Source organism: Lissotriton vulgaris, chromosome 3_2, assembly GCF_964263255.1.
Source record: "Lissotriton vulgaris chromosome 3_2, aLisVul1.2, whole genome shotgun sequence".
NCBI classification, from domain to species: Eukaryota; Metazoa; Chordata; class Amphibia; order Caudata; family Salamandridae; genus Lissotriton; species Lissotriton vulgaris.
This window is the reverse complement of record NC_141690.1, coordinates 284,323,941-284,351,107: the sequence shown is the minus strand read 5'-3', so window position 1 is coordinate 284,351,107 and position 27,167 is coordinate 284,323,941. Positions and strand designations below refer to the sequence as shown.

At 50.0% G+C, this 27,167-nt stretch overlaps 1 protein-coding gene across 1 annotated transcript in view; it reads left to right on the top strand.

The window, feature by feature from the left end:
- LOC147725699 (uncharacterized) overlaps positions 1 to 27,167 on the top strand; it is a 483,091-nt gene that overhangs the window by 299,503 nt on the left and 156,421 nt on the right. The gene's annotated exons all lie outside the window — the stretch shown is intronic.

Here is a 27,167-nt window from a genome sequence, read left to right as displayed (position 1 = left end):
AACCTTACCGATGGTGACCCCTGCCTCTCATATCCAGGGAGTGGCCTCTAACGTTATCGATGGTGGCCCCTACCTCCTCTATTCACGGAGTGGCCTCTACCCTTACCGAAGATGGACCTGCCTCCCGTATCCAGGGAGTGGCCTCTAACCTTATCAATGGGGGCCCCTGCCTCTCATATCCAGGGAGTGGCCTCTAACCTTATCAATGGTGGCCCCTGCCTCCCATTTCCAGGGAGTGGCCTCTATCATTATCGATGATGCCCCTGTCTCCAGTATCCATGGAGTGGCCTCTAACTTTATCAATGGTGGCCCCTGCCTCTCATATCCAGGGAGTGGCCTCTAACCTTACTGATGATAGCCCCTGCCTCCCGTATCTATGGAGTGACCTCTAACCTTATAGATGGTGGCCCCTGCCTCCTCTATTCACGGAGTGGCCTCTGACCTTACCGATGGTGGCCTCTGCCTCCCATTTCCAGGGAGTGGCCTCTAACCTTATCGATGGTGGCCCTTGACTCTGAGTCCTTTATGCTGATAAACATGGAATAGCCTCAAACTCTATTAATGGTGGGCCCTTCCTCCCATAACCTTTCCATCCTTTATGACCATATCCACTGGGTCACTTCCAACCCTAGCTATGGTGGTTCCTTCAATCCTATCTATAGGGTATTTTATACTTGTGTCCATAGGGATGCTCCGACCCTATATATGGCGGTCCTTTCGAATCTATCCTATCTGTAGGGTATTTTATACTTGTATCCTTAGGGACGCTCCAACCCTATCGATGGTGGTCCTTTCAAATCTATCCTATCTATAGGGTATTTTATACTTGTGTCCTTAGGGATGCTCCAACCCTATCGATGGTGGTTCCCCTGATCGGTAAACAGACAAAATATCGACTCCAAAATATCGACTGGACATAATATCGACTTTAAAATATAGACTGGACAAAATATCGACTGGACAGAATATCGACTACAAAAATATCGTTTTTAAGGTAACTGAAGTAATATCGACTGTATAAAATATAGATAGCAAAAATATCGAATTTTTAATGATATATAATACTTTATAGTGTATATTTATGTAATAATATGTGTGAAAAGTGTGTATTAATGTTATAAAATATTTTATTAAATGAATTTTGTTTTTATAATAATTGCGTAATGTAATTCTGTAGCGGGTTGTGGGTTTATAGGGGAATAGGGTGGGAAGTAATTTAATAATAATTAATTAATTAATATATGTTTGTAAATATTTTTAATTAATGATTAATTGATAATTAATTAATATTAATTAGTTAATTAATTAATATAATTTAGTACATATTTTTTTAGTAATTAATTGGTAATTAATTATTTGTAATTAGTTAATTACATTAATTAGAGTAAATTTTACATATATATAATTTTGTGTTATTGTAAAGTAATTAATTGGGGTAAAATAATATTAATTATTAAATTAATTACAGGTAATGTGCTAATATATTTACTTTATTGTTATTGTTAATTAATAATTAATTGGTAATTAAATAATATTGATTAATTTTGGGTAAAGGAGTATTTTTAGGGTTCAGGGTCAGTTTTCAGTTTTTGGGTAAAGGGGCACTTTTAGGGTTCAGGGTCAGTTTTCAGTTTTAGGGTAAAGGGGTATTTTTAGGGTTCAGGGTCAGTTTTCAGTTTTTGGGTAAAGGGGTATTTTTAGGGTTCAGGGTCAGTTTTCAGTTTTAGGGTAAAGGGGTATTTTTAGGGTTCAGGGTCAGTTTTCAGTTTTAGGGTAAAGGGGTATTTTTAGGGTTCAGGGTCAGTTTTCAGTTTTTGGGTAAAGGGGTATTTTTAGGGTTCAGGGTCAGTTTTCAGTTTTTGGGTAAAGGGGTATTTTTAGGGTTTAGGGTCAGTTTTTAGTTTTTGGGTAAAGGGGTATTTTTAGGGTTCAGGGTCAGTTTTGGGTTTTTAGGTAAAGGGGTATTTTTAGGGTTTAGGGTCAGTTTTGGGTTTTTGGGTAAAGGGGTATTTTTAGGGTTCAGGGTCAGTTTTTAGTATCTTATTTAATTATAGTATGTTAATATATATATATGTTTTAACAAATAATATTGTAAATTTTTTTTATTACTTTCATTTATTTTTTTATTATTATAAGTTATTGTAAGTATTTTTAAGTATATTTTAGTAATTACATTTTAATATTAATTTAATTTAACACTGTTTTTTATAAAGTCGATATTTTTTACAACTATATTATTGTAAACGATATTTTGTACTCGATATTTTTGTACTTACCTGTTTGTAGATACAAACTCGATATTTTGACTGTCAATATTTTGTCCACGATATTTTTGCTAGTCGATATTTTGACACTCGATATTATTTCAGTGATCCCCCCTGATCCTATCTATAAGGTATTTTATACTTGTGCCCATAGGGAAGCTCCAACCCTATCGATGGTCGTCCCCCTGATCCTATCTATAGGGTATTTTATACTTGTGTCCATAGGTACGCTCCAATCCTATCGATAGTGGTCCCCTGATCCTATCTATAGGGTATTTTATACTTGTGTCCATAGGGACGCTCCAATCCTATCCATGGTGGTCCCCTGATCCTATCTATAGGGTATTCTATACTTGTGTACATAGGGAGGCTCCAACCCTATCAATGGTGGTCCCTTTGATCATATCTATAGAGGGTACTTTACACTGCTATCAGACTAGACGCTTCCAACCCTATCGATGGTGGTCCCTTCGATCCTATCTTTACTGTATTTTATAGATCTGTCCATAGGGACGCACTAACCCTATGAATTGTGGTCCTTTCGGTCCTATCTATAGGGTACTTTACAATGCTATCCGACAAGTCGCTTTCAACCCTCTCGATGGTGGTCACTTCCATCCAATCCATGTGCTCCTTCCATTCTATTCACAGGCTCCATCATGTGGTTGTCGAGGGACCCCCCTCCCCCATGGCACCACTGTAACCCCTGGATATGTTTGCTTCCACCTTCTGCAAATTTATATCTCTGCCCCATCCATGTAGGTACTTCTACTCTATACCAAGTGCTTTTTTTGGTCTCGGACCGCAGGCTGCGCTTGCGCAGTCTTGCTCCGAGATTTAATGTTTTAGAGATTGGGGGCTTGAACCCGCCCCTCTTCTCCATTGGCTGGCTTCCTAAACGGAGGCCAGCCATTGGAGGAGAGGGGCGTCACTCTGTTCAAGCCCCGTCTTTTTCAGATTCGGGGTGTGTTTTTTTCAGTTTTCTCGCCGTGACGTCATCCGTCAGTCAACAGCAAAAACCACGCCCCCGAATGCGAAAATTACGCTGATTTCTCCGAGGCAGTTCTGCCTCGCCTCGGAGAAAGATGGTGGTGCTTCAGCCCATTCCCGTGCCCGCCCCCGTTTCAGCCAACCCCGTCATCAGAGGCGAGAAAGGTGGTGGTGCTTCAGCCCCTTCCCGTGCCCGCCCCCGTTTCAGCCGACCCCGTCATCAGAGGCGAGAAAGATGGTGGTGCTTCAGCCCCTTCCCGTGCCTGCCCCCGTTTCAGCCGACCCCGTCATCAGAGGCTTGCTGTATCAACCCGAGAGGCTCTTGTTCTCCAACTGAAACCCGGAGGCTGCATGACATCATTGAATAGACAAACGAGAATGGGGTCAGGCTCCTGCCCCCCAGCCCCGTGTGAGCAGAGCACCGCCTGCTGCCAGGCCCATGGCGCCTGGGAGCTGCCACGGGTCACAGGTGAGCTAGAGTCCACGTATTCCGAGGCCAAGCGGTATCCACCCCACCTTCCACCCCAGGGGAGGGGCCCACTTAATCTCTGTCACCCTGCTTCCCGACACATTGGGCCCGGCGAGGCATCGCTGTTTCCCACTGGTGCAACGCTTTTTTACTGCCTCTCCATACGAGTAGCCGTGTCTTAGACCTCAGGTGAAATGTAATGCGTGGGAAGGTGTCAGATCCGCACAGGCCGGGACCTCTGCCCTATCTTTCTGCTTTATGTCAGTTGAGGTCTGTCACTTTCCTCAAACTGAAGTTCTTCCAGTCAGCAAGCAGGATATCAACGTATAAGGCAGTGGGTTCAATTTACGAGCTATTATTCACCATTTCCAAAATGCTTAGTTTCCATTTGCGCCCGTTGATTGACTGCCAACACCTGATTTTACCCTGTTATTCAAGTTGACCTATACAGTGTAAATTAAATTGACAGGGCCGTTATATACTCGCACACAAGCCCAATGTTGGATACCTTTCTTCAGTGTATTTACCTGTACACGGACGGCCACGTTTTATATGCAGGAAAATAATAATCTTAATTGTACTGCCTTGGGCATAGACCCACTCTTCTACACGTGATTGGCCTCCTGTTTTTATCCTGGTCAGTATTTAGCACTCTGTGTGGTGGTTGTGTCCATGTGAGCCAGGTTCACATCAGCCAGTATTGAATAATCATTAAGAAGAATTGCAGATAGAACGGGAGTGCGACATGTTTATCCACTTGTGCCAAATGTAAGAATGTTTACCATTAGTTGATGCTGTGCATTTTATTGCCTATTCGCTTCTTCCGGGCACGCCCACTGCCTGGTTTGCAGCCCAGCATCCTTCCTCTAATCACCCTTTGTGGTAACAGTGAGCGACTTAATTGATGAAAGGAGCCAAGTTTTTGGTGCGCTACCACAAGCTGAAATAGTGCTAGGGCTCGAGATACAGAACCGCACTGAAGTAGGCAGCAGTGTTGTCATCCTGTCGCAGCCTCTGAATACTGAATATCAGCTTTGTATGCAAAAAACGTGACACCTATTTCTTCCTTCTGTGTTTTGTTTTTTCTTGTTCACATTTTGATGCGTTTTTTAGTTCACTTTTTGGATCAGGAACTTGAACGTATACATAGCGACTGGTTTACCAATAAAGTAGTTAATCTGTGCCTATAGAAGTATTTCTTAATCATAAAAATACTTATTTTGCTTGAATCAAACCATAAAAGTACACACAATAAAACCAAAATACACACATAATAAAAAGTCACCGAATAAACACTCATTAAAATCTCACCAGTAAAACAGAACATACAAATAATAAAAACAGATCTTGCATGATACCCATTTTCTTATTTTTTTTTAAAAAAATGTTTAACTGCACGTTTTTCTGACAGCAGCAACTAAAAAAAATCACCAACACTGAAACATTCCAGGAGGCTGGTTAACATTTAGATATAAATTAGTGATGGCCTTTCTTGCAAAAAAACCCTTTGTCTTTTAGTAATGTTACTATAAAACATTAACCGAGGGATCAATAATGATCACACAACAGCAGAAAAGGCATTGTATCGCACAAACAAGATCCCAATCCCGCCCCCTTATGCCAACCTTGTGGTTCGGCAAGCAAACAATGTAGGAAATGTAATGTAAACCTCGTTGGTAGGAAGCAATGATAAGAGATTGTAGTTATGATTAGATAAGTCTCTACTGACAGGCACTTTTTAGTAAAATATAAGCTCATAAGAGGTTCTCTCTCCACACACACACTAGACAAATATTGTTTTCAGGCCCAGACCAGATCTCGCCTGGCAAGATCGTTTGGGGACACAAACATAGGGTGCCCTCTTTCTCTTCTACAATCTTGATATGGAGGAGCCAGGGAATACTATTCACCCTCTTCCAGCTCAAGCAATCATTAGCTATTTTCTGATTTAGCTCTACTTCAGGGGTGATCACATACTGATCCTGTGCAGTAGTGGAACCAAAACCACCAGATCAGAAATATACCCTACCCCCAGTTCCTGATGGGTAATATAGGAGAGTCAGAGCAGATTACACAAAAACGCATTCTCCACTAGTTGGAGGTCTCCCAAGTCCTTCTATCCCCAGATATCAGACCCATAACAGGCGATGGCAATCCATTTTGCCCTGTAGACTTTCAGCATAGCTTGAAAAGGTTGCAGCCCCAACGTTTTGGCAAAGTCCAGAATTGCAACTGCAGCTCTTGACTTGGCATTTCTCTTTGCATTTCTTTGCTGGACCCAAGTACCCCTTTCATCAAACAGGAGCCCCGGATATGAGAAGTTGGTTACCCTTTTAATTTCAGGACCCTCCTCACACTGACTTCTGTTTTCTGATTCTTGGGCCCATAGAAGTATTCATTGAATGGGTACAAATGTATTACTTTTTGGACTTCTCAAACTTTTGCAGCGCTGGGCTTGGAAAGCTGTGTCAGTCTCAGGTCTTCAGGCATGGCACTGGCAATCAGATACGCAAAAGAGGATGGAATGAATGATTGTTCGCTCTGGACAGCCAACGTCTGCCAAGGTACGAATCTATGGGCTTTAAGCATCACTTCCAGAGCCATTATCAGGACTGTCTCTGTGTGTGTGTGTGTTGGGCTCTGTGTGTGTGTGTGTGTGTGTGCAGGGCTCTGTGTGTGGTGTGGGGGGGACTCTGTGTGTGGGGGGGCTGTGTGTGGAGCTCTGTCTGTGTGTGTGGCTCGGTGTGTGTGTTGGGCTCTGTGTGTGTGTGTGTGCGGGGCTCTGTGTGTGTGTGTGTGTGTGTGTGGGGCTCTCTGTGTGGGTGGCTCTGTGCGTGGGTGTAAATGCAATAGGTCTCGCATTTGCGAGATATTAGGCTATTCGCATTGTAAATGACAATGCCATTTATTTTTTTGCATCTATCCCTGTGGTGCGTTTAATCTCTATACATACAGTTCCTTCCTTGTCTACGCGAGCGGCTCCTTTTTCCTCAATTCTTGGGGCGTCATCGTCCCTTATCCACAGGTTATATAAATCTCGCTTTTTAGAAATGTATTAGTGGTTTTATATTGTGTAAGTTGCCATTACTGACATTGGGCGCTTAACATAATTAAAGAACGTTAATATATTGTATTATAGTATATGTGTAGCGCGTTCTGCCCTAATGCGGTGCAAGTAGTTGCCCACGCGGTAAGCACGCTGTACCGGGTGGGAGTGTGGATGGAAGAGTGGTGGCTTTTCTTTGATCCTTTGTGGGAAGTCTTCCCATGTTGTGCGTGATGACTACTGAGCTGCGGTTATCATGTTATGGACGCAGCCCTTAGCGTGTGATAAATATAGACTAATAAGAGCTGGACAAGCAGTTTAAACACGTGTTACGCTTGCAGGATTCTTAGCTCTGTTGGTCTCTTGAGTATGTTGGTGGTTTTCTTTCATGCTCTTGATGTGAGGTCTTGTGCTGTCGGTAGTTGGAGGTCGCCCACTCTGTGGTCTTCTGGATCTGCAAGAGGTAAGAGGTGTCGATAAAGAGTGGGGGGAGCAGAGATCTGCCTGTACAGACCGCGTTACATTTCACCTTTACAAGATTGTCACAATGAGATGTAAATTCAAAAGATTTGCCAGATGGACCTTGCTATTGTCATCCTCTTTGTCATTGGATGTCGGTGGTCACATTGTGTGTTCATTTGGGACCTGTCGGGTGGACTATGTTCGAGCGTATCCAATGGGGTTCCGTCCAGAGGAGTGATGGAGCTTTGGGTCCTTTGGGCCAGTATCTATGGGGACTGTGGGGTCCATTCACCTCTATCTGGGAGGTCTCTTGCTGCTCCCTTCATGTGTCCCTCTCCTGTCGAGGGGCCCCCTCAGTCCTCGACTCATGGGGTTCCTCTGCCGTCTATCACTATGGTGCCTGCACCTTAACGCCCAGGTGCCTCTTCCATCCATTTACAGGGTTCCCTCCAGGGTCTCCTCCTCCCCAGCGTGTCGACCCTCTCTATCCATCCTTCATCCCTCGCATCAGGACAAGTTCAAGTTCAAGTTCAAGAATTTATATAGCGCACTCACCCAGAGGGTCTCAAGGAGCTTGGGGAGGGGGTTCATTATTTATCGAATAGCCAGGTTTTAAGTTCTTTTCTGAAGGAGATGTGGTTCTGTGTAAGGTGGAGGTGAGTGGGGAGTGAGTTCCAGTTCTTGGCCGCCAAGTAGGAGAAGGATCTACCTCCCATGGTGGATCTTTGGATACGCGGAACTGCGGCGAGGCCTTGATTGGAGGATCTTAGTTGGCGGGTGGGTGTGTTGAAGAATAGTCGAGTGTTGAGGCATTCGGGCCCTAGTTTGTAGAGGGCCTTGTGTGCGTGGGTGAAGAGACGGAATGTTATTCTCTTGTTGACGGGAAGCCAGTGGAGGTCTTTCAGGTGGCCGGTAATGTGATCTTGGCGAGGGATGTCCAAAATGAGTCTCGCTGATGCGTTTTGGATGCGTTGGAGTTTTTTCTGTATTTGGCTGTAATTCCGGCCTAGAGGGTGTTTCCGTAGTCTAGTCGACTCGTAACCAATGCGTGGGTGACAATCTTTCTTGTCTCGGCGGGGATCCAGTGGAAGATTTTTTTGAGCATACGAAGTACGTTGAAGCAGGAGGATGAGACGGCGTTGACTTGTTTGGTCATTGAGAGTGAGGAGTCTAGGATGAAGCCAAGGTTACGTGCATGGTCTGTGGGTATGGGTGCTGAGCCCAGATCCGAAGGCCACCATGACTCGTCCCCGGCAGAAGGGGAGGATCCTAGGATGAGCACTTCCGTTTTGTCTGAGTTGAGTTTTAGGCGGCTGTTTTTCATCCATACGGCTACTTCTTTCATGCCTTCATGAAGATTGGTTTTGGCGGTGTTGGGGTCTTTGGTGAGGGAAAGGATCAGCTGGGTGTCATCAGCGTAGGATATGATGTTAAGGTTGTGTTGACGCGCGATGGAAGCGAGTGAACTCATGTAAACGTTGAAGAGGGTGGGACTGAGTGATGATCCTTGTGGTACACCGCAGATGACTTCGGTGGCCTCTGATTTGAATGGGGGAAGTCAGACTCTCTGAGCTAGGAACGAGATGATCCAGTCCAAGGCTTTTCCTTTTATGACGATGTTGCTGAGGCGTTGTATGAGGGTGCTGTGACAGACAGTGTCGAAGGCGGCGGAGAGGTCGAGTAGAATGAGGGCCACTGTTTCTCCGTTGTCCAGTAGTGTTCAGATGTCGTCTGCTGCTGCGATGAGGGCGGTTTCGGTGCTGTGTTTGGCTCGAAAGCCGGACTGTGAGGGATCTAGGGAGTTGTTGGATTCGAGGAAGGCGGCGAGTTGGCTATTGACGGCTTTCTCGATGACTTTGGCCGGGAATGGGAGGAGGGATACGGGGCGATAGTTTTTAAGTTCAGAGGGGTCTGCTGTGGGTCTCTTCAGGAGGGCGCTGACTTCAGCATGTTTCCGGCTTTCTGGGAAGGTAGCAGAGTTGAAGGAGCAGTTGATGGCATCACGGAGATGGGGTGCGATGATGGAGTCTGCTTGTTAAAGATGTGGTGGGGACAGGGGTCGGTAGGCGAGCCGGAGTGGATGGAATTCATTAGGCGGATACTGTCTTCAGTGGTGATTGGGTTCCAGGCGCTGAGGTTGTTAGAGGGCGGTTTAGGTTCTGAGGGGGGTGGAGAGGATTGTTCGTTGGAACTGTTTTCGAAGCTGTTATGTATGTCGGCAATTTTGTTGTAGAAGAAGGAGGATAACGAATCGCAGAGGTCTTGGGAGGGAGTGATGTCGTTTGAGGCTGCGGTGGGGTTGGTGAATTCTTTGACGATGTTGAAAAGTTCCTTGCTGTTATGGGCGTTGTTGTCGAGTCGATTCTTGAATGCTGATTTCTTGGTGGATTTAATCAGCTGGTGGTGTTTGCGGGTGGCTGCCTTGAAGGTGGTCATGTTGTCGGTGGTTGGGTTTTTTCTCCATGTTTTCTCGAGAGTACGGCATAGCTTCTTGGATTTCTTAAGGTCATCCTTGAACCAGGGGGCCTTTTTGCTGTCTTGTTTGGTGTGATGGTTTTTCAAGGGTGCTAAATCGTCAGCGCTGTGAGTGATCCATTGTTTGAATTTGATGGCAGCTTGGTTTGGGTCCGATGAGAGGGCGGGTGGGTTTTGGTTCAGCGATGTGAGGAGTTGGTCGGGGGTGATTTTGTTCCATTTTCTTTGGGGAATAGGTTGTGGGTCGAGGTGGTTTTGTAGCTGAAGTGAACACAACTGTGGTCCGTCCAATGGAGAGCTGTGGTGCGATCGAAGGAGATGTGTTTGCTCGAGGTGAAGATTGGGTCGAGCGTATGTCCGGCTACATGGGTGGGGGTGTCAACAAGTTGTTTAAGGCCGAGATTGGCCAGGTTGTCAAGAAGGGTGGTGGTGTTGCTGTCGTTTTTCCTTTCCTGGTGGAAGTTGAGGTCTCCCAGTAGAATGTAGTTCTCGGAGGCGAGGGCATGCACTCCATACAGATCCATTGCAACATGGATAAAACGCCTTGAGCTGCTGAGGGACTGGACAGCTCCTCTTGTGAAGGTCACTTTTCTGAGGGCTTTTACTGGCCCCCCTGACCAGCTCCCTGCAGGGGTTGGTCCCACCAAATACTTGACACTGACCGCATTGATACTTACCTGAGGCTTCTTTTCTTAAGTTTCTATGTGTCTAATTTGTTGACTTTCCCAAGGTTTGTTCGCGGTTGAATGAAATTGCTTTGATTTAAGATTGCTTGCAAAATCAATATTTCTGGAACCCCAAGGTGGATCTTTTTCATTCTAGTGTCTGTGGGCCCGATTCACAGAACTAACTTAAGACAAAATCCTAAACTTACTACCATTTTGGTATTCACAGAAGACACTTACTCATTTCGGTATTCACAGAATTCATTTAGGACTGCTAAATGCCTTCTGTGAATACCGAAGGTCTTAAAGTTAGGATTTTTCTCAGTTTAGTAGTAGTAAAGTTAGGACTCCAAACGTTAAGACTCCTAAATGCCTTCTGTGAATACCGAAATGAGTAAGTGCCTTCTGTGAATACCAAAATGGTAGTTAGTTTAGGATTTTGTAGTAAGTCAGTTCTGTGAATCGGGGCCCGTATTCTTATAAAAATAGTCTATTTTTATATTTTTGCTGTCGGGTATCTTGAGTGTTGTTTCGATTTTTTCTGCAATTGTGTTGGTGCTCTTTAAATGCTTAACACTTGCTCCTCTGTGTAAGCCTTGCTGCTCAATGCCACAGCTACTCAGGGTTGATCTGAGGGTTTTACAGGTGAAACCTAAAGGTCGTAAAGGGGTTGGTTTGGTAAGTGTATAACACCGCGAGGTTGCACAAACACACCATATGGTTCACCCCATTTCCTCACAGTATTCTTTAATTAAATCTAAAACTTTACATTTGTAGATGGAGCACTTGCGCACATTTACTTTTCTTTCAGGGAAGCAGCACCCTGGCAGGAAGGCTTGTTTAGCTGTCTGCCCTCCCTCGGTATCACCCCGGCAGGAAGGCTTGTTTAGCTGTCTGCCCTCCCTCGGTTTCACCCCGGCAGGAAGGCTTGTTTAGCTGTCTGCCCTCCCTCGGTTTCACCCTGGCAGGAAGGCTTGTTTAGCTGTCTGCTCTCCCTCGGTGTCACCCTGGCAGGTAGGTGCGTTTAGCTGTCTGCCCTCCTTCGGTTTCACCCTGGCAGGAAGGCTCGTTTAGCTGTCTGCTCTCCCTCGGTTTCACCCTGGCAGGAAGGCTCGTTTAGCTGTCTGCTCTCCCTCGGTTTCACCCGGGCAGGAAGGCTCGTTTAGCTGTCTGCCCTCCTTCGGATTCACTCTGGCAGGAAAGCTCGTTTAGCTGTCTGCTCTCCCTCGGTTTCACCCGGGCAGGAAGGCTTGTTTAGCTGTCTGCCCTCCCTCAGTTTCACCCTGGCAGGAAGGCTCGTTTAGCTGTCTGCTCTCCTTCGGTTTCAAGCTGGCAAGAAAGGCTCGTTTAGCTGTCTGCCCTCCCTCAGTTTCACCCTGGCAGGAAGGCTCGTTTAGCTGTCTGCTCTCCCTCGGTTTCACCCTGGCAGGAAGGCGCATTTAGCTGTCTGCCCTCCCTCAGTTTCACCCTGGCAGAAAGGCTCGTTTAGCTGTCTGCTCTCCCTCGGTTTCACCCTGGCAGGAAGGCGCGTTTAGCTGTCTGCCCTCCTTCGGTTTCACCCTGGCAGGAAGGCTCGTTTAGCTGTCTGCTCTCCCTCGGTTTCACCCGGGCAGGAAGGCTCGTTTAGCTGTCTTTCCTCCCTCAGTTTCACCCTGGCAGGAAGGCTTGTTTAGCGGTCTTCCCTCCCTCGGTTTCACCCTGGCAGGGAGGCTTGTTTAGCTGTCTGCTCTCCCTCGGTTTCACCCTGGCAGGAAGGCTCGTTTAGCTGTCTGCCCTCCCTCGGTTTCACCCTGGCAGGAAGGCTCGTTTAGGTCTCTGCCCTCCCTCGGTTTCACCCTGGCAGGAAGGCTCGTTTAGCTGTCTGCTCTCCCTCGGTTTCACCCAGGCAGGAAGGCTCGTTTAGCTGTCTGCCCTCCCTCGGTTTCAAGCTGGCAGGAAGGCTCATTTAGCTGTCTGCCCTCCCTCAGTTTCACCCTGGCAGAAAGGCTCGTTTAGCTGTCTGCTCTCCCTCGGTTTCACCCTGGCAGGAAGGCGCGTTTAGCTGTCTGCCCTCCTTTGGTTTCACCCGGGCAGGAAGGCTCGTTTAGCTGTCTGCTCTCCCTCGGTTTCAACCTGGCAGGAAGGCTTGTTTAGCGGTCTTCCCTCCCTCGGTTTCACCCTGGCAGGAAGGCTCGTTTAGCTGTCTGCCCTCCCTCGGTTTCACCCTGGCAGGAAGGCTCGTTTAGGTCTCTGCCCTCCCTTGGTTTCACCCTGGCAGGAAGGCTCGTTTAGCTGTCTTCCCTCCCTCGGTTTTACCCTGGCAGGAAGGCTCGTTTAGCTGTCTGCCGTCCCTCAGTTTCACCCTGGCAGGAAGGCGCGTTTAGCTGTCTGCCCTCCTTCGGTTTCACCCTGGCAGGAAGGCTTGTTTAGCTGTCTGCCCTCCCTCGGATTCACCCTGGCAGGAAGGCTCGTTTAGCTGTCTCCCCTCCCTCGGTTTCACCCTGGCAGGAAGGCTTGTTTAGCTGTCTGCTCTCACTCGGTTTCACCCTGGCAGGAAGGCACGTTTAGCTGTCTGCTCTTCCTCGGTTTCACCCTGGCAGGAAGGCTCGTTTAGCTCTCTGCCCTCCCTCGGTTTCACCCTGGCAGAGAGGCTTGTTTAGCTGTCTGCCCTCCCACGGTTTCACCCGGGCAGAAAGGCTCGTTTAGCTGTCTTCCCTCCCTCGGTTTCACCCTGGCAGGAAGGCTCGTTTAGCTCTCTGCCCTTCCTCGGTTTCACCGTGGCAGAAAGGCTTGTTTAGCTGTCTGCCCTCCCACGGTTTCACCCGGGCAGGAAGGCTCGTTTAGCTGTCTTCCCTCCCTCTGTTTCACCCTGGCAGGAAGGCTCGTTTAGCTCTCTGCCCTCCCTCGGTTTCACCCTGGCAGGAAGGCTTGTTTAGCTGTCTGCCCTCCCTCGGTTTCACCCTGGCAGGAAAGCTCGTTTAGCTGTCTGCCCTCCCTCGGTTTCACCCTGGCAGGAAGGCTCGTTTAGCTGTCTGCTCTCCCTCGGTTTCACCCTGGAAGGAAGGCTCGTTTAGCTGTCTGCTCTCCCTCCGTTTCACCCTGGCAGGAAGGCTCGTTTAGCTGTCTGCTCTCACTCGGTTTCACCCTGGCAGGAAGGTGCGTTTAGCTGTCTGCCCTCCTTCGGTTTCACCCTGGCAGGAAGGCTCGTTTAGCTCTCTGCCCTCCCTCGGTTTCACCCTGGCAGGAAGGCTCGTTTAGCTCTCTGCCCTCTCTCACGGTTTCACCCTGGCAGGAAGGCTCGTTTAGCTCTCTGCCCTCCCTCGTTTTCACCCTGGCAGGAAGGCTCGTTTAGCTGTCTGCCCTCCCTCGGTTTCACCCTGGCAGGTAGGCGCGTTTAGCTGTCTGCTCTCCCTCAGTTTCACCCTGGCAGGAAGTCTCGTTTTGCTGTCTCCTCTCCCTCAGTTTCACCCTGGCAGGTAGGCACGTTTAGCTGTCTGCCCTCCCTCGTTTTCACCCTGGCAGGAAGGCTTGTTTAGCTGTCAGCCCTCCCTCGGTTTCACCCTGGCAGGAAGGCGTTTTTAGCTGTCTGCTCTCCCTCAGTTTCACCCTGGCAGGAAGGCTCGTATAGCTGTCTGCTCTCCCTCGGTTTCAACCTGGCAGGAAGGCTCGTTTAGCTGTCTGCCCTCCCTCGGTTTCACCCTGGCAGGAAGGCTTGTTTAGCTGTCTGCCCTCCCTCGGTTTCACCCTGGCAGGTAGGCACGTTTAGCTGTCTGCCCTCCCTTGTTTTCACCCGGGCAGGAAGGCTTGTTTAGCTGTCTGCCCTCCCTCTGCTTCACCCGGGCAGGAAGGCTCGTTTAGCTGTCTTCTCTCCCTCGGTTTCACCCTGGCAGGAAGGTTCGTTTATCTGTCTGCTCTCCCTCGGTTTCACCCTGGCAGGAAGGCTCGTTTATCTGTCTGCTCTCCCTCGGTTTCACCCTGGCAGGAAGGCTCGTTTAGCTGTCTGCTCTCCCTCGGTTTCACCCTGGCAGTGGCAGGAAGGCTCGTTTAGCTCTCTGCCCTCCCTTGGTTTCACCCTGGCAGGAAGGCTCGTTTAGCTGTCTGCCCTCCCTCGGTTTCACCCTGGCAGGTAGGCGCGTTTAGCTGTTTGCTCTCCCTCAGTTTCACCCTGGCAGGAAGTCTCGTTTTGCTGTCTCCTCTCCCTCAGTTTCACCCTGGCAGGTAGGCACGTTTAGCTGTCTGCCCTCCCTCGTTTTCACCCTGGCAGGAAGGCTTGTTTAGCTGTCAGCCCTCCCTCGGTTTCACCCTGGCAGGAAGGCGCGTTTAGCTGTCTGCTCTCCCTCAGTTTCACCCTGGCAGGAAGGCTCGTTTAGCTGTCTGCTCTCCCTCGGTTTCACCCTGGCAGGAAGGCTCGTTTTGCTGTCTGCCCTCCCTCGGTTTCACCCTGGCAGGAAGGCTTGTTTAGCTGTCTGCCCTCCCTCGGTTTCACCCTGGCAGGTAGGCACGTTTAGCTGTCTGCCCTCCCTCGTTTTCACCCTGGCAGGAAGGCTTGTTTAGCTGTCAGCCCTCCCTCGGTTTCACCCGGGCAGGAAGGTTCGTGTAGCTCTCTGCCCTCCCTCGGTTTCACCCTGGCAGGAAGGCTTGTTTAGCTCTCTGCCCTCGCTCTGCTTCACCCGGGCAGGAAGGCTCGTTTAACTGTCTGCCCTCCCTCGGTTTCACCCGGGCAGGAAGGCTTGTTTAGCTGTCTGCCCTCCCTCGGTTTTACCCTGGCAGGAAGGCTCGTTTAGCTGTCTTCCCTCCCTCGGTTTCACCCTGGCAAGAAGGTTCGTTTATCTGTCTGCTCTCCCTCGGTTTCACCCTGGCAGGAAGGCTCGTTTAGCTGTCTGCCCTCCCTCGGTTTCACCCGGGCAGGAAGGCTTGTTTAGCTGTCTGCCCTCCCTCTGCTTCACCTGGGCAGGAAGGCTCGTTTAGCTGTCTTCTCTCCCTCGGTTTCACCCTGGCAGGAAGGTTCGTTTATCTGTCTGCTCTCCCTCGGTTTCACCCTGGCAGGAAGGCTTATTTAGCTGTCTGCTCTCCCTCGGTTTCACCCTGGCAGGAAGGCTCGTTTAGCTCTCTGCCCTCCCTCGGTTTCACCCTGGCAGAAAGGCTCGTTTAGCTGTCTGCCCTCCCTCGGTTTCACCCTGGCAGAAAGGCTTGTTTAGCTGTCTTCTCTCCCTCGGTTTCACCCTGGCAGGAAGGCTCGTTTAGCTGTCTTCTCTCCCTCGGTTTCACCCTGGCAGGAAGGCTCGTTTAGCTGTCTCCTCTCCCTCGGTTTCACCCTGGCAGGAAGGCTCGTTTAGCTGTCTGCCCTCCCTCGGTTTCACCCTGGCAGAAAGGTTTGTTTAGCTGTGTGCCCTCCCTCGGTTTCTCCCTGGCAGAAAGGCTCGTTTAGCTGTCTGCTCTCCCTCGGTTTCACCCTGGCAGGAAGGCTCGTTTAGCTGTCTGCCCTCCCTTGGTTTCACCCGGGCAGGAAGGCTTGTTTAGCTGTCTGCCCTCCCTCTGCTTCACCCGGGCAGGAAGGCTCGTTTAGCTGTCTTCTCTCCCTCGGTTTCACCCTGGCAGGAAGGTTCGTTTATCTGTCTGCTCTCCCTCGGTTTCACCCTGGCAGGAAGGCTCGTTTAGCTGTCTGCTCTCCCTCGGTTTCACCCTGGCAGGAAGGCTCGTTTAGCTGTCTGCTCTCCCTCGGTTTCACCCTGGCAGGAAGGCGCGTTTAGATGTCTGCCCTCCCTCGGTTTCACCCTGGCAGGAAGGCTTGTTTAGCTGTCTGCTCTCCCTCGGTTTCACCCTGGCAGGAAGGTTCGTTTAGCTCTCTGCCTTCCCTCGGTTTCAACCTGGCAGGAAGGCTCGTTTAGCTGTCTGCTCTCCCTCGGTTTCACCCTGGCAGGAAGGCGCGTTTAGATGTCTGCCCTCCCTCGGTTTCACCCTGGCAGGAAGGCTTGTTTAGCTGTCTGCTCTCCCTCGGTTTCACCCTGGCAGGAAGGTTCGTTTAGCTCTCTGCCTTCCCTCGGTTTCAACCTGGCAGGAAGGCTCGTTTAGCTGTCTGCTCTCCCTCGGTTTCACCCTGGCAGGAAGGTTCGTTTAGCTCTCTGCCTTCCCTCGGTTTCAACCTGGCAGGAAGGCTCGTTTAGCTCTCTGCTCTCCCTCGGTTTCACCCTGGCAGGAAGGCTCGTTTAGCTGTCTGCTCTCCCTCGGTTTCACCCTGGCAGGAAGGCGCGTTTAGATGTCTGCCCTCCCTCGGTTTCACCCTGGCAGGAAGGCTTGTTTAGCTGTCTGCCCTCCCTCGGTTTCACCCTGGCAGGAAGGTTCGTTTAGCTCTCTGCCCTCGCTCGGTTTCACATCACAAGATGTGCCTTACACTGCAGCAGAAACTTTTCAACTCTCGGAATGAAGCGTCTGGGGATGGTTGTCTTTTCCCTAAAAGTAGGGGATCACTTTTATTAAAATTTAAAAAGTGTGGGCCTCCCCCACCCCCAGTTCCACCACTGCCCCCTTCCATTGGTGGAAGTTAAGCCTCGGTTTTCGGTGCAGCGCACTGAAGCCAGACCTCGCGGTGGGCAGCGCCTCTCCCTCTCCTTGCCACGAGGGCCCTGCCTGGCAGGGGCAGCCTCTATCCGTGCCCCATTGCTGTTGACTTCTCGAGCGCCACGTGTGATCCTGCCCTCCAGGCTGCGCCTTCTGCTGAGCCTCACGTGCGAGTCCGAGGGGGACGATAAATACCTGATTCCCCATTGGGCACCGCCTGCCTGATAAGACCAGCACGTGGCATTTGTTGCCCAGAGTTTCCTGGCACAAACCCAGCTCAAAGGTCGCATTCCAGGCTGAGCACAGCAGGTCTGTCCCAGCCTTCGCCCTTTGACCTTTGCTTGAAAGGCTGACGGTGCAGCAGGTCTGTCCCAGCCTTCGCCCTTTGACCTTTGCTTGTAAGGCTGACGGTGCAGCTTTCCTTCTCATGGACCCCCCCTCTCTGAGGTGCGGAGCTGCACTTGCTTGGGCCCCTGACTCAGCGCCTCGGTGCCAGGCTGTGGGGTGAGGGCGCTCTCTTCCTGCCTCTGAGGGTGCAAGCAGAGGTCTGATAATATGTCACCTATTTCAATCATCAGAGCCTGTCAGCACATTGCGAGACTTGCTGCTGTTGCATATTGTAATTCTCCTCTGGTGTTACTGCAGATGACGCCAGGTGTCAGAAGCGAGCGTTTAACTCACTGAGCCGCCGGTGTACTGAAAGAGTTATATATAAAGGGTTGACCCAACGGCACTGGGACCTGGGTAATTCAATGTTACATATATAGGGGTCCCAGTTGGAACAAATTCTAATACACAAGGAAAAACATTTTTGAAAAAATAAATCACAATTTTCAGCACTGTATTTACAGAGAGATGTTTTTACTTCACATCCTCTAATGTAGATTGGTTACATAAACATTTCTCAAAGCAGTAAAATTGTACTTGTTGCCCAAAGGAGAAGGGGCAGGGGAAAGAAGGACAGGGGGGTGGGAGGTAGTGAGGGTAGTGTGGGTATAGACAAGTTGCAAAAGAAATCATAAGTGGTCATTCATACGTTTTGAAAATGATACCACAAAGGCATATTCGCATTGCCAATCAAGTAATTACTCTATACATTCATATTCCTATACCAACATATTGAACACAGCCAAAAAATGATCTGTTGTTAGTGGCTAGGTAACAGTGGTGGTATGTCGACGTTTCGACCCCAATGTTGTAGGCTGATTCTTGCCCTACTGCGGGGTCTTCATCAGGACCAGTGAGGACGGGGTGGTGGGGGATGTGGGCGGGCACCTGTGATTAAGAACGTGATATTTTAGATAGGGGAAGACATTGTGGCTATTAAAAAGTGCTACGCAAGTCACCAAAATAATTACCGAAAGGCCACCAAGAGAGGCGTGGCCCCGTCTAGGACGTGTGGAGGGCCCGAAGGCTCCAGGAGACAAGGAGAGCGTCAACCTACAAGAGTTAGGCTAATATCAAATACTGTGGATAAGATTCTAGTAAAGTTGCACACAAATGTGAAGTACATTTTGTTGTGTGCCATCGTTTGAGAAAGCATCCAAACAATACCCAGCCGGGTTAAAAACAACAAAAGATAGTCACATAACGGAGGGTGTCTCAACCAAGACACATGAAAAATGGAACCCTAATATTCAAGCCCAAGTGACTCGGTGGCCGAGTCCTATATCCATACATTAACATGTCATATCAGATCTAAAATCCAGGTATTATTGAACAAAACGTTCAATCTTTGATTCAAATACGTATCCCAATCTAATTCTCATCATCAAAATACATATAAAGAAATTACCCGAGGGGACGACCCTAGATGGCATCCTTCATCACGTTGGTATATTCAACAGTTGTATTGACACTGTGTAAAAAATTAGATGAACTAGATTACAGCGCTCAACCTCAATTGCACAGAGTCATAATTATTATTGAAAAATAACAGAGACTCACCACTCGCGCGGCGGTTTGTGACTTATGCCGGTTTCCGAGCACAAATCTGTAATAAGTGGAGGACTGGGCATTAAAAATAAATAATTGGAGGGAAAACCTTGTACCCATTCAAGAGATATGGCGAGAAACTTACCACGGATTACTGGACAGTATCATTCAATGAGCACCTCGTGTGGAAAGGTCGGAACGAAAGACCTCGCTGTTACTTAAAGGAGGAAAAGGGCGCGTGTCCCCGCAGCAGCTAGATGCCTGCTACCGTGCTAAACAAGGCCAAGGGAAGAAAGACTATGCGTCTAAATTCGGGCCGGTAGAAAATAAGCTCACGTCTTGAAAACTGGGAAACTGAGTTAATAGCATAAGCTTTATGCTAGGGTAACTCCCAACTTATTACCGGAGGACGGAAATATACACCGATAAATTTTTCTGTGAATTAGAAAAAGATTGAAACCGTACCTACTAAGGGACTGGGTATATTAGCTGGTTATTCTCAGGGAACGTAGAGTAAATGATGGCCACACAGGGAAATGGAACATCCAGTAAATTACATTGCGACTGATGGAGCACCTACTGCACATACTGATAGGACACATACTCCCAATCGCCAGGGACGTTATTATTCATATTCTTCCCCCATTTATAATAAAACATGTACTGCAATTTTGAAACCCGATGTTCTTGGGTCATTCTCAGGGGACATAGGATACATATGGCCACACAGGGAAATTGAACATCCAGTTATTTAAATTGTTAATCATAGAGCACATACTAATAAAACACATACTACAAATCGGAACGAAGTTGTTCATCTGTATATGTCCTGCAGAAAGACAAAAAATTTGTTCGCAAGGATAAGAAACTCCAAATGTTTACAAACGCACATTGTTAACAGGTACCACATTAGTTTAAACAAGCCAATTGAGCATGGCTAGTATCCTGTTCATTTAGTCCCTGTCGGATCGTGTCCAAACGGGTCATCCATTTGCTTTCTCTAACATTAAGGACAGAGGCGATATTACCACCCCTTGGGCCCAAGGAGACTTTCTCAAGTACCACCCATTGGAGCTCTTCAACTGTGTGTCCTGCCCTTCTGTAGTGATCTACCAAGGGTGCCCCTGCCACTTCACACCTAATTCTGCTTTGGTGCTGGAGAATGCGTGCTTTTACCTTCTGCTGTGTTTGTCCTATATAAGCTAGGCCACACGGGCATGTAATGCAGTATATAACACAGTTGGTATTACAATTTGTGAATGTTTGGAGGTCTATTATAAATTGTTTGTAATGAAACTGTTTGGTTTGTATGCAAACTGGGCAAGCCTTGCAATTGCCACATTTATAGTTCCCAACCATTGGGGTCGAAACGTCGACATACCACCACTGTTACCTAGCCACTAACAACAGATCATTTTTTGGCTGTGTTCAATATGTTGGTATAGGAATAGAAATGTTTAGAGTAATTACTTGATTGGCAATGCGAATATGCCTTTGTGGTATCATTTTCAAAACGTATGAATGACCACTTATGATTTCTTTTGCAACTTGTCTATACCCACACTACCCTCACCAACTCCCCCCCCTCCTGTCCTTCTTTCCCCTGCCCCTTCTTCTTTGGGCAACAAGTACAATTTTACTGCTTTGAGAAATGTTTATGTAACCAATCTACATTAGAGGATGTGAATTAAAAACATCTCTCTGTAAATACAGTGCTGAAAATTGTGATTTATTTTTTCAAAAATGTTTTTCCTTGTGTATTAGAATTTGTTCCAACTGGGACCCCTATATATGTAACGGTGTACTGAAAGAGAGCACAGGTTCGGGTTTGTGTACTCTGGTCGTGCACTGCGCGCTGGTCTTGGGGCTTGCAAAGAGCGCCTCGATCGGACCATGAGACCCCCACACTAGGCGCTAGGGCCGAGTCCCCAGAGTTTCTGTGCCCACAGCCATGGCCGCCCTCTTCCAGACTGGACTTGGGTAACAACCTCGCTCTGCGCACGAGGAGGTGACTTCAGAAGACGCCCTTTGAAGCTTCTCTGCCTCATGGTGCAGAGGGCATCACTTGGGCTGTCCAGGCAGCGCCATGATGCCTCCCGGGGACGACAAACCTTACAAGTGCCACAACAGCGTCACATGCACTGAGCCGAGTCATATGTGTCCCTGCTCTCCCGCCCCCGGTACCTGCGGCTCAGCATCCCTGGCTCCGCCCCCGGTACCTGCGGCTCAGCATCCCTGGCTCCGCCCCTGGTACCTGCGGCTCAGCATCCCTGGCTCCTCCCCGGTACCTGCTGCTCATCATCCGTGGCTCCGCCCCTGGTACCTGCGGCTCAGCATCCCTGGCTCCGCCCCTGGTACCTGCGGCTCAGCATCCCTCGCTCCTCCCCGGTACCTGCTGCTCAGCATCCGTGGCTCCGCCCCTGGTACCTGCTGCTTAGAATCCCTGGCTTTGCTCCCGGTACCTGCGGCTCAATATCCCTGGCTCCGCCCCCGGTACCTTTGGCTCAACATCCCTGGCTCCGCCCCCGGTACCTGCGGCTCAACATCCCTGGCTCACCTTTGGGCCTACACCTCTTACCTCTGGAGGCGACTAAACTTCCCTCTCAGTCACGTGACCTCTTTTACCCTCACACACTGACGGTTACACCTCTGTATGTATGCATGTATGTATGTATGTATGTATGTAATCTCTTATCTCCTGAGGCGGAAGCCGGGAGCGCTACCTTTCATTTTTAAAAATCTTTGAGAGTCACTTATTTGTGTATTTTAACTCACCTAGTATCCTCCTGGCATCACTCAGGGCACAAGCTCGCTCCTCATAAGCCCGCGCAGCGGATTTTAGTGCTGCCGCGGAAACTTCACAAAACAACTTCTTGACGCCATTACCGGCGATCCTTGAGGCCACGCCCCTTTCCTGAGGCCCCACCCCCCGCCGAGTACATATAAAAGACGCTGATTGCAAGCGCCTGAAAAGAATCTCTTATCTCCTGAGGCGGAAGCCGGGAGCGCTACCTTTCATTTTTAAAATTCTTTGAGAGTCACTTATTTGTGTATTTTAACTCACCTAGTATCCTCCTGGCGTCACTCAGGGCACAAGCTCGCTCCTCATAAGCCCGCGCAGCGGATTTTAGTGCTGCCGCGGAAACTTCACAAAACAACTTCTTGACGCCATTACCGGCGATCCTTGAGGCCACGCCCCTTTCCTGAGCCCCCCCCGCCGAGTACATATAAAAGACGCTGATTGCAAGCGCCTGAAAAGAATCTCTTATCTCCTGAGGCGGAAGCCGGGAGCGCTACCTTTCATTTTAAAAAAACTTTGAGAGTCACTTCTTCACTATAAAAGCAGGATCCAAAACATCATCAACGGACTACTTATATACCGGCCACCTGGAGGGGCTGCACAGTTCGGCGAACATCTCACTGAACTCATAACCCAACCGGCACTTCGGTACAACATTTTTTTTTATCTTAGGTGACCTAAACCTTCACTTTGATAACACGGATTGCAAGCATGCCCAGACTAATAGAAGCACTAAAACCTCTAGAACTTAACCTTCAATCCAGATCCCCCTCGCACCAACAAGGGCACCTTCTGGACCCCATCTTTGCTAACTGGGAAGGTATCATCGTTTCCTCCCCGATCAGAATTACCTGGTCTGATCACCTCATCATCCCATTTGAAACAGAAGCTATTCCTCCTGATAACAGAACCAACAACCCCTTACCCCAGAAACGTAGAGATTGGAAAAAGTTCAAGCAAGAAACATTTAAGCTTGCCCTACTTGAAACACCACCGCCCCCTAGCAACACTCTGAAAGAGGCGTGGAACAATTACGAAAGCTGGATGCCCAACGCCTTAGATAAGGTAGCTCCGTGGACTCTCAAACCCCCCCCGCAAGACTAACCAAAACTGCCCCTTGGTGCTCGCAGGAACTCAAAGAAGCTAAAGCAAAATGCAAAAATGCTGAAAGACAATGGAGGAAAAGCTACAATCTAGAAAGCAAGTCACGCTATAGAACAGAACAAAAAAAATATTACAAATTAGTAAGAGCAGCAAAGGGTGCCCACTTCAAAGGCAGAATAGAAGCCGCCGACAACCCCACTAGAGAACTCTTCGCTATTTATAAAGAGCTAACGGTCCTGACCAGACTCGAAGCACAAGACACCTACTCTAGTGAGCTATGCGAATCCATAGCGGATCACTTTGTCGGCAAGGTCGACAAAATACATCCCACTTTTACCGATGAAGCTGAGGCCCCTAGTACACAGATGGCAGTCAAAGACAACATCACTGTTAAATCCCGCTTGACATGCTTTAAAGTACCTGAGAGACAGGAACTGCTGAACATTGTCCAAAGCATAAAGTCTGGCTCCCCCCGTGACGTGTGCCCCCCAACCGCTGCAAGGGAGTCTTGGAGAGTATGATTGATCAAATAACTCACATCATCACTCTTTCTCGCCAAGAATGCCACGTTCCTGACACATGGAAAACAGCCCAGGTCATTCCCCTGAAAAAAAAAATAATGTCCACATCTCCCAACTCCAAAATCTTCGACCCATCTCCCTTCTTCCCTTCTGTGCCAAAATAGCGGAAAAAGTGGTCAACAGGCAGCTTATGAAATATCTGGAAGAGAACTCTCTCCTACACCCCACTCAATCGGGGTTCAGAGCCGGCTACTCTACTGAGCCCGCCGTCCTCTATTCCACTGAGTGCCTCAGACAGATGGCGGACGAAGGACAGACAGCAGCGTTGGTTTTACTAGACCTCAGGGCAGCATTTGGCACCGTGCTGCACACAACGCTGCTGTCACGCCTCTCGGACATGGGAGTGGAGGGACCTGCCCTTGCCTGGTTAAAATCTTTCCTGGCCAACAGAAGCTTCCAGATGCACTGTCCCCCTTTCACATCCTCCCCCCAGAAGCTGAGACATGGGGTGCCACAGGGCTCCAGCTTAAGCCCCACCCTGTTCAACCTTTATATGGAACCTCTGGCTCACATAGTTGAAGCTTTCGGGGTGGATATTGTTACCTATGCCGACGACACCCAACTGATGAGCAAGCTGTCACTCGACCATACGAAAGATGCCACTAACTTTTCCAAATGCCTCTCTACTGTAGCATTATGGATGAACAATAATTGTCTGCGCCTCAACAGCGAAAAAAATGAATTCTTTATTGTTGTCAAATCCCCCTCTGCTTGGTCGCACATGTGGTGGCCGGCAGAACTAGGCAGTTTCCCTTCCCCGTGGACTCCGTCAGAAATCTGGGAGTAATGCTTGACTCCGACCTCTCCTTCAGATCTCAGGTCAATAAAGACACAGGAAGGTGCTTCAGCACATTAAAAACCCTCCGCAAAGTCCTTGACCTACTCCCCATCAACGCCAGAAAGACACTAGTACATGCCCTTGTCACACCCCATCTCGACTACGGCCATGTCCTGCTTCGAGGTCTAAGTAAAAAATGCTTACACCAACTGCAATGCGTGCAAAACGCTGCTGCCCGCCTGGTACTCAACCTGCCTCGCAGAGCATCTGGGAAGAATGTTCTAGCGAAGCTTCACCGACTCCCGGTCAAAGATCGCATCAAATTTAAAGCCTTGTGCTTTACGCATCGCATTGCCCAGGGCAAAGGCCCAGAATATTTGCAAAAGCTCCTTACAATCCATCGTCCCATCAAAAACCTGAGATCGGCCGGAGCCATGCTGTTCAAACTCCCAGGCCCGGACTGGCCGTTGAGGGCACCGGGCAATTCCCCGGTGGGCCGCATGGTTGGGGGCCGGTTTTGGGACCCTAGGGCCGTTTTTGTTACAGGGCCGTTATGCTGCAAAAACTGTCCTGTAACAAAAACGGCCGAAAACCGGCCCTGTCACAGAGTGCGGTCGCACCTCTCCCCCTCCCCTCTCCTCCTGGAGAGGGGAGGGGGAGAGGGGACAGGGGGGCCGGCCCTGGGGGGGCAGGGGGGCCGGCCGAGCACTTTGCCAGGGCTGGTTCTGGTTCCCAGTCCGGCCCTGCAAACTCCCTCGCACCCGTAGAGCCAAGACGGGTGGCCGCTCTTTCAGACACCTGGCCCCTAAGCACTGGAATGAACTCCCACTGGATCTTCGCATGGAACCGTCAGAAACCAGATTCCGCGCCAAACTCAAAACTTATCTGTATCCAGGCATCAACTGTCCCTCCTACCTCTGACCCCCGCTTTCACTCTCCTTTACTTTTGTTTCTTGAGATGTAGTAGCATTCTAGCGCAGGGACACACTATTTTTAGTGTTGCCAGGCACTTAAAAATGGCTTTATTATTATTTGTTGGACCCGGCCTCGTGGCGTGGTCCTCGCTGATCTCCGCAGCCCCAGATCTACGGGTGGAACTGATTCCCGTCCACCCAGAACTGTACATGACACTCCTACACTGGACCTGAGACGATCCCCAGCCCGCGTGCCTGCACCCGTGCACGTGACCATCAGACTCCATGTTTGGCCACCCCGGCCGGCCGGCCGCCTTCTTTCCTTTCAGCAGCCCTGGCCTCTCCTGGCTGCGGCTAAGCCTGCGCGTCTGGCGCGCCCAGATCCACCCGGGGGGGTGAACGACTCATCAAGTACCCAAACCAAGACTTCCATCACACCTCCGGCCCCCTTCTGAGGAATTGGTTTCCCTCACACCTCTGAACTATCCCTGGGGGCTGGTTTCGATGGCACCTTGGGCCTCCTAGTGAGCTGGCTCCAGGCCCTGATGGGCGTCTGGGATTCCATGGGCGCATGGTTCAAAGCATCAAAGAACCAACCGCCCAGACGATCAGGCGCCTGGCCCTCGGACATCCGGCCTCCTTCCTATGAGGGTCCAGACATCAAAGAGCTCGACGACTATAAGACAGCCTGCCTTCCACCTGATCGGCAGTTGTATCTTGGACAAGAAAGCCCTGCTGATCTGATCGCGGCTGACTTTGAGGAGAACAGACTCTGACCCACCGAGCCCTGCTGACGTCATCGTGGCTCACCCTAGAACCTACGGAACAGAACCATCGGAGCCCTGCTGACGCTGTCGCGGCTCCCTCTCGAAGCACCAGAACTGAACCATCGGAGCCCTGCTGACGCTGTCGTGGCTCCCTCTCGAAGCACAAGAACTGAACCATCGGAGCCCTGCTGACGCTGTCACAGCCCCCTCTTGAAGCACAAGACCTGAACCATCGGAGCCCTGCTGACGCTGTCGCGGCCCCCTCTTGAAGCACAAGACCTAAACCATCGGAGCCCTGCTGACGCTGTCGCGGCTCCCTCTTGAAGCACAAGACCTGAACCATCGGAGCCCTGCTGACGCTGTCGCGGCTCCCTCTTGAAGCACAAGAACTGAACCATCGGAGCCCTGCTGACACTGTCGCGGCTCCCTCTCGAAGCACAAGAACTGAACCATCGGAGCCCTGCTGACGCTGTCGCGGCTCCCTCTCGAAGCACAAGACCTGAACCATCGGAGCCCTGCTGACGCTGTCGCGGCTCCCTCTCGAGAGTAAGACCTGAACCATCGGAGCCCTGCTGACGCTGTCGCGGCTCCCTCTCGAAGCACAAGAACTGAACCATCGGAGCCCTGCTGACGCTGTCGCAGCTCCCGCTTGAAGCACAAGACCTGAACATCGGAGCCCTGCTGACGCTGTCGCGGCTCCCTCTCGAAGCACAAGACCTGAACCATCGGAGCCCTGCTGACGCTGTCGCGGCTCCCTTTCGAAGCACAAGACCTGAACCATCGGAGCCCTGCTGACGCTGTCGCGGCTCCCGCTGGAAGCACAAGACCTGAACATCGGAGCCCTGCTGACGCTGTCGCGGCTTCCGCTCGAAGCACAAGAACTGAACCATCGGAGCCCTGCTGATGCTGTCGCGGCTCCCTCTCGAAGCACAAGACCTGAACCATCGGAGCCCTGCTGACGCTGTCGCGGCTCCCACTTGAAGCACAAGACCTGAACATCGGAGCCCTGCTGACGCTGTCGCAGCTTCCGCTCGAAGCACAAGACCTGAAAAATCGGAGCCCTGCTGACGCTGTCGCGGCTCCCGCTCGAAGCACAAGACCTGAACCATCGGAGCCCTGCTGACGCTGTCGCGGCTCCCTCTCGAAGCACAAGACCTGAACCATCGGAGCCCTGCTGACGCTGTCGCGGCTCCCGCTTGAAGCTTAAGACCTGAACATCGGAGCCCTGCTGACGCTGTCGCGGCTTCCGCTCGAAGCACAAGAACTGAACCATCGGGGCCCTGCTGTCGCGGCTCCCTCTCGAAGCACAAGAACTGAACCATCGGAGCCCTGCTAACGCTGTCGCAGCTCCCTCTCGAAGCACAAGACCTGAGCCATCGG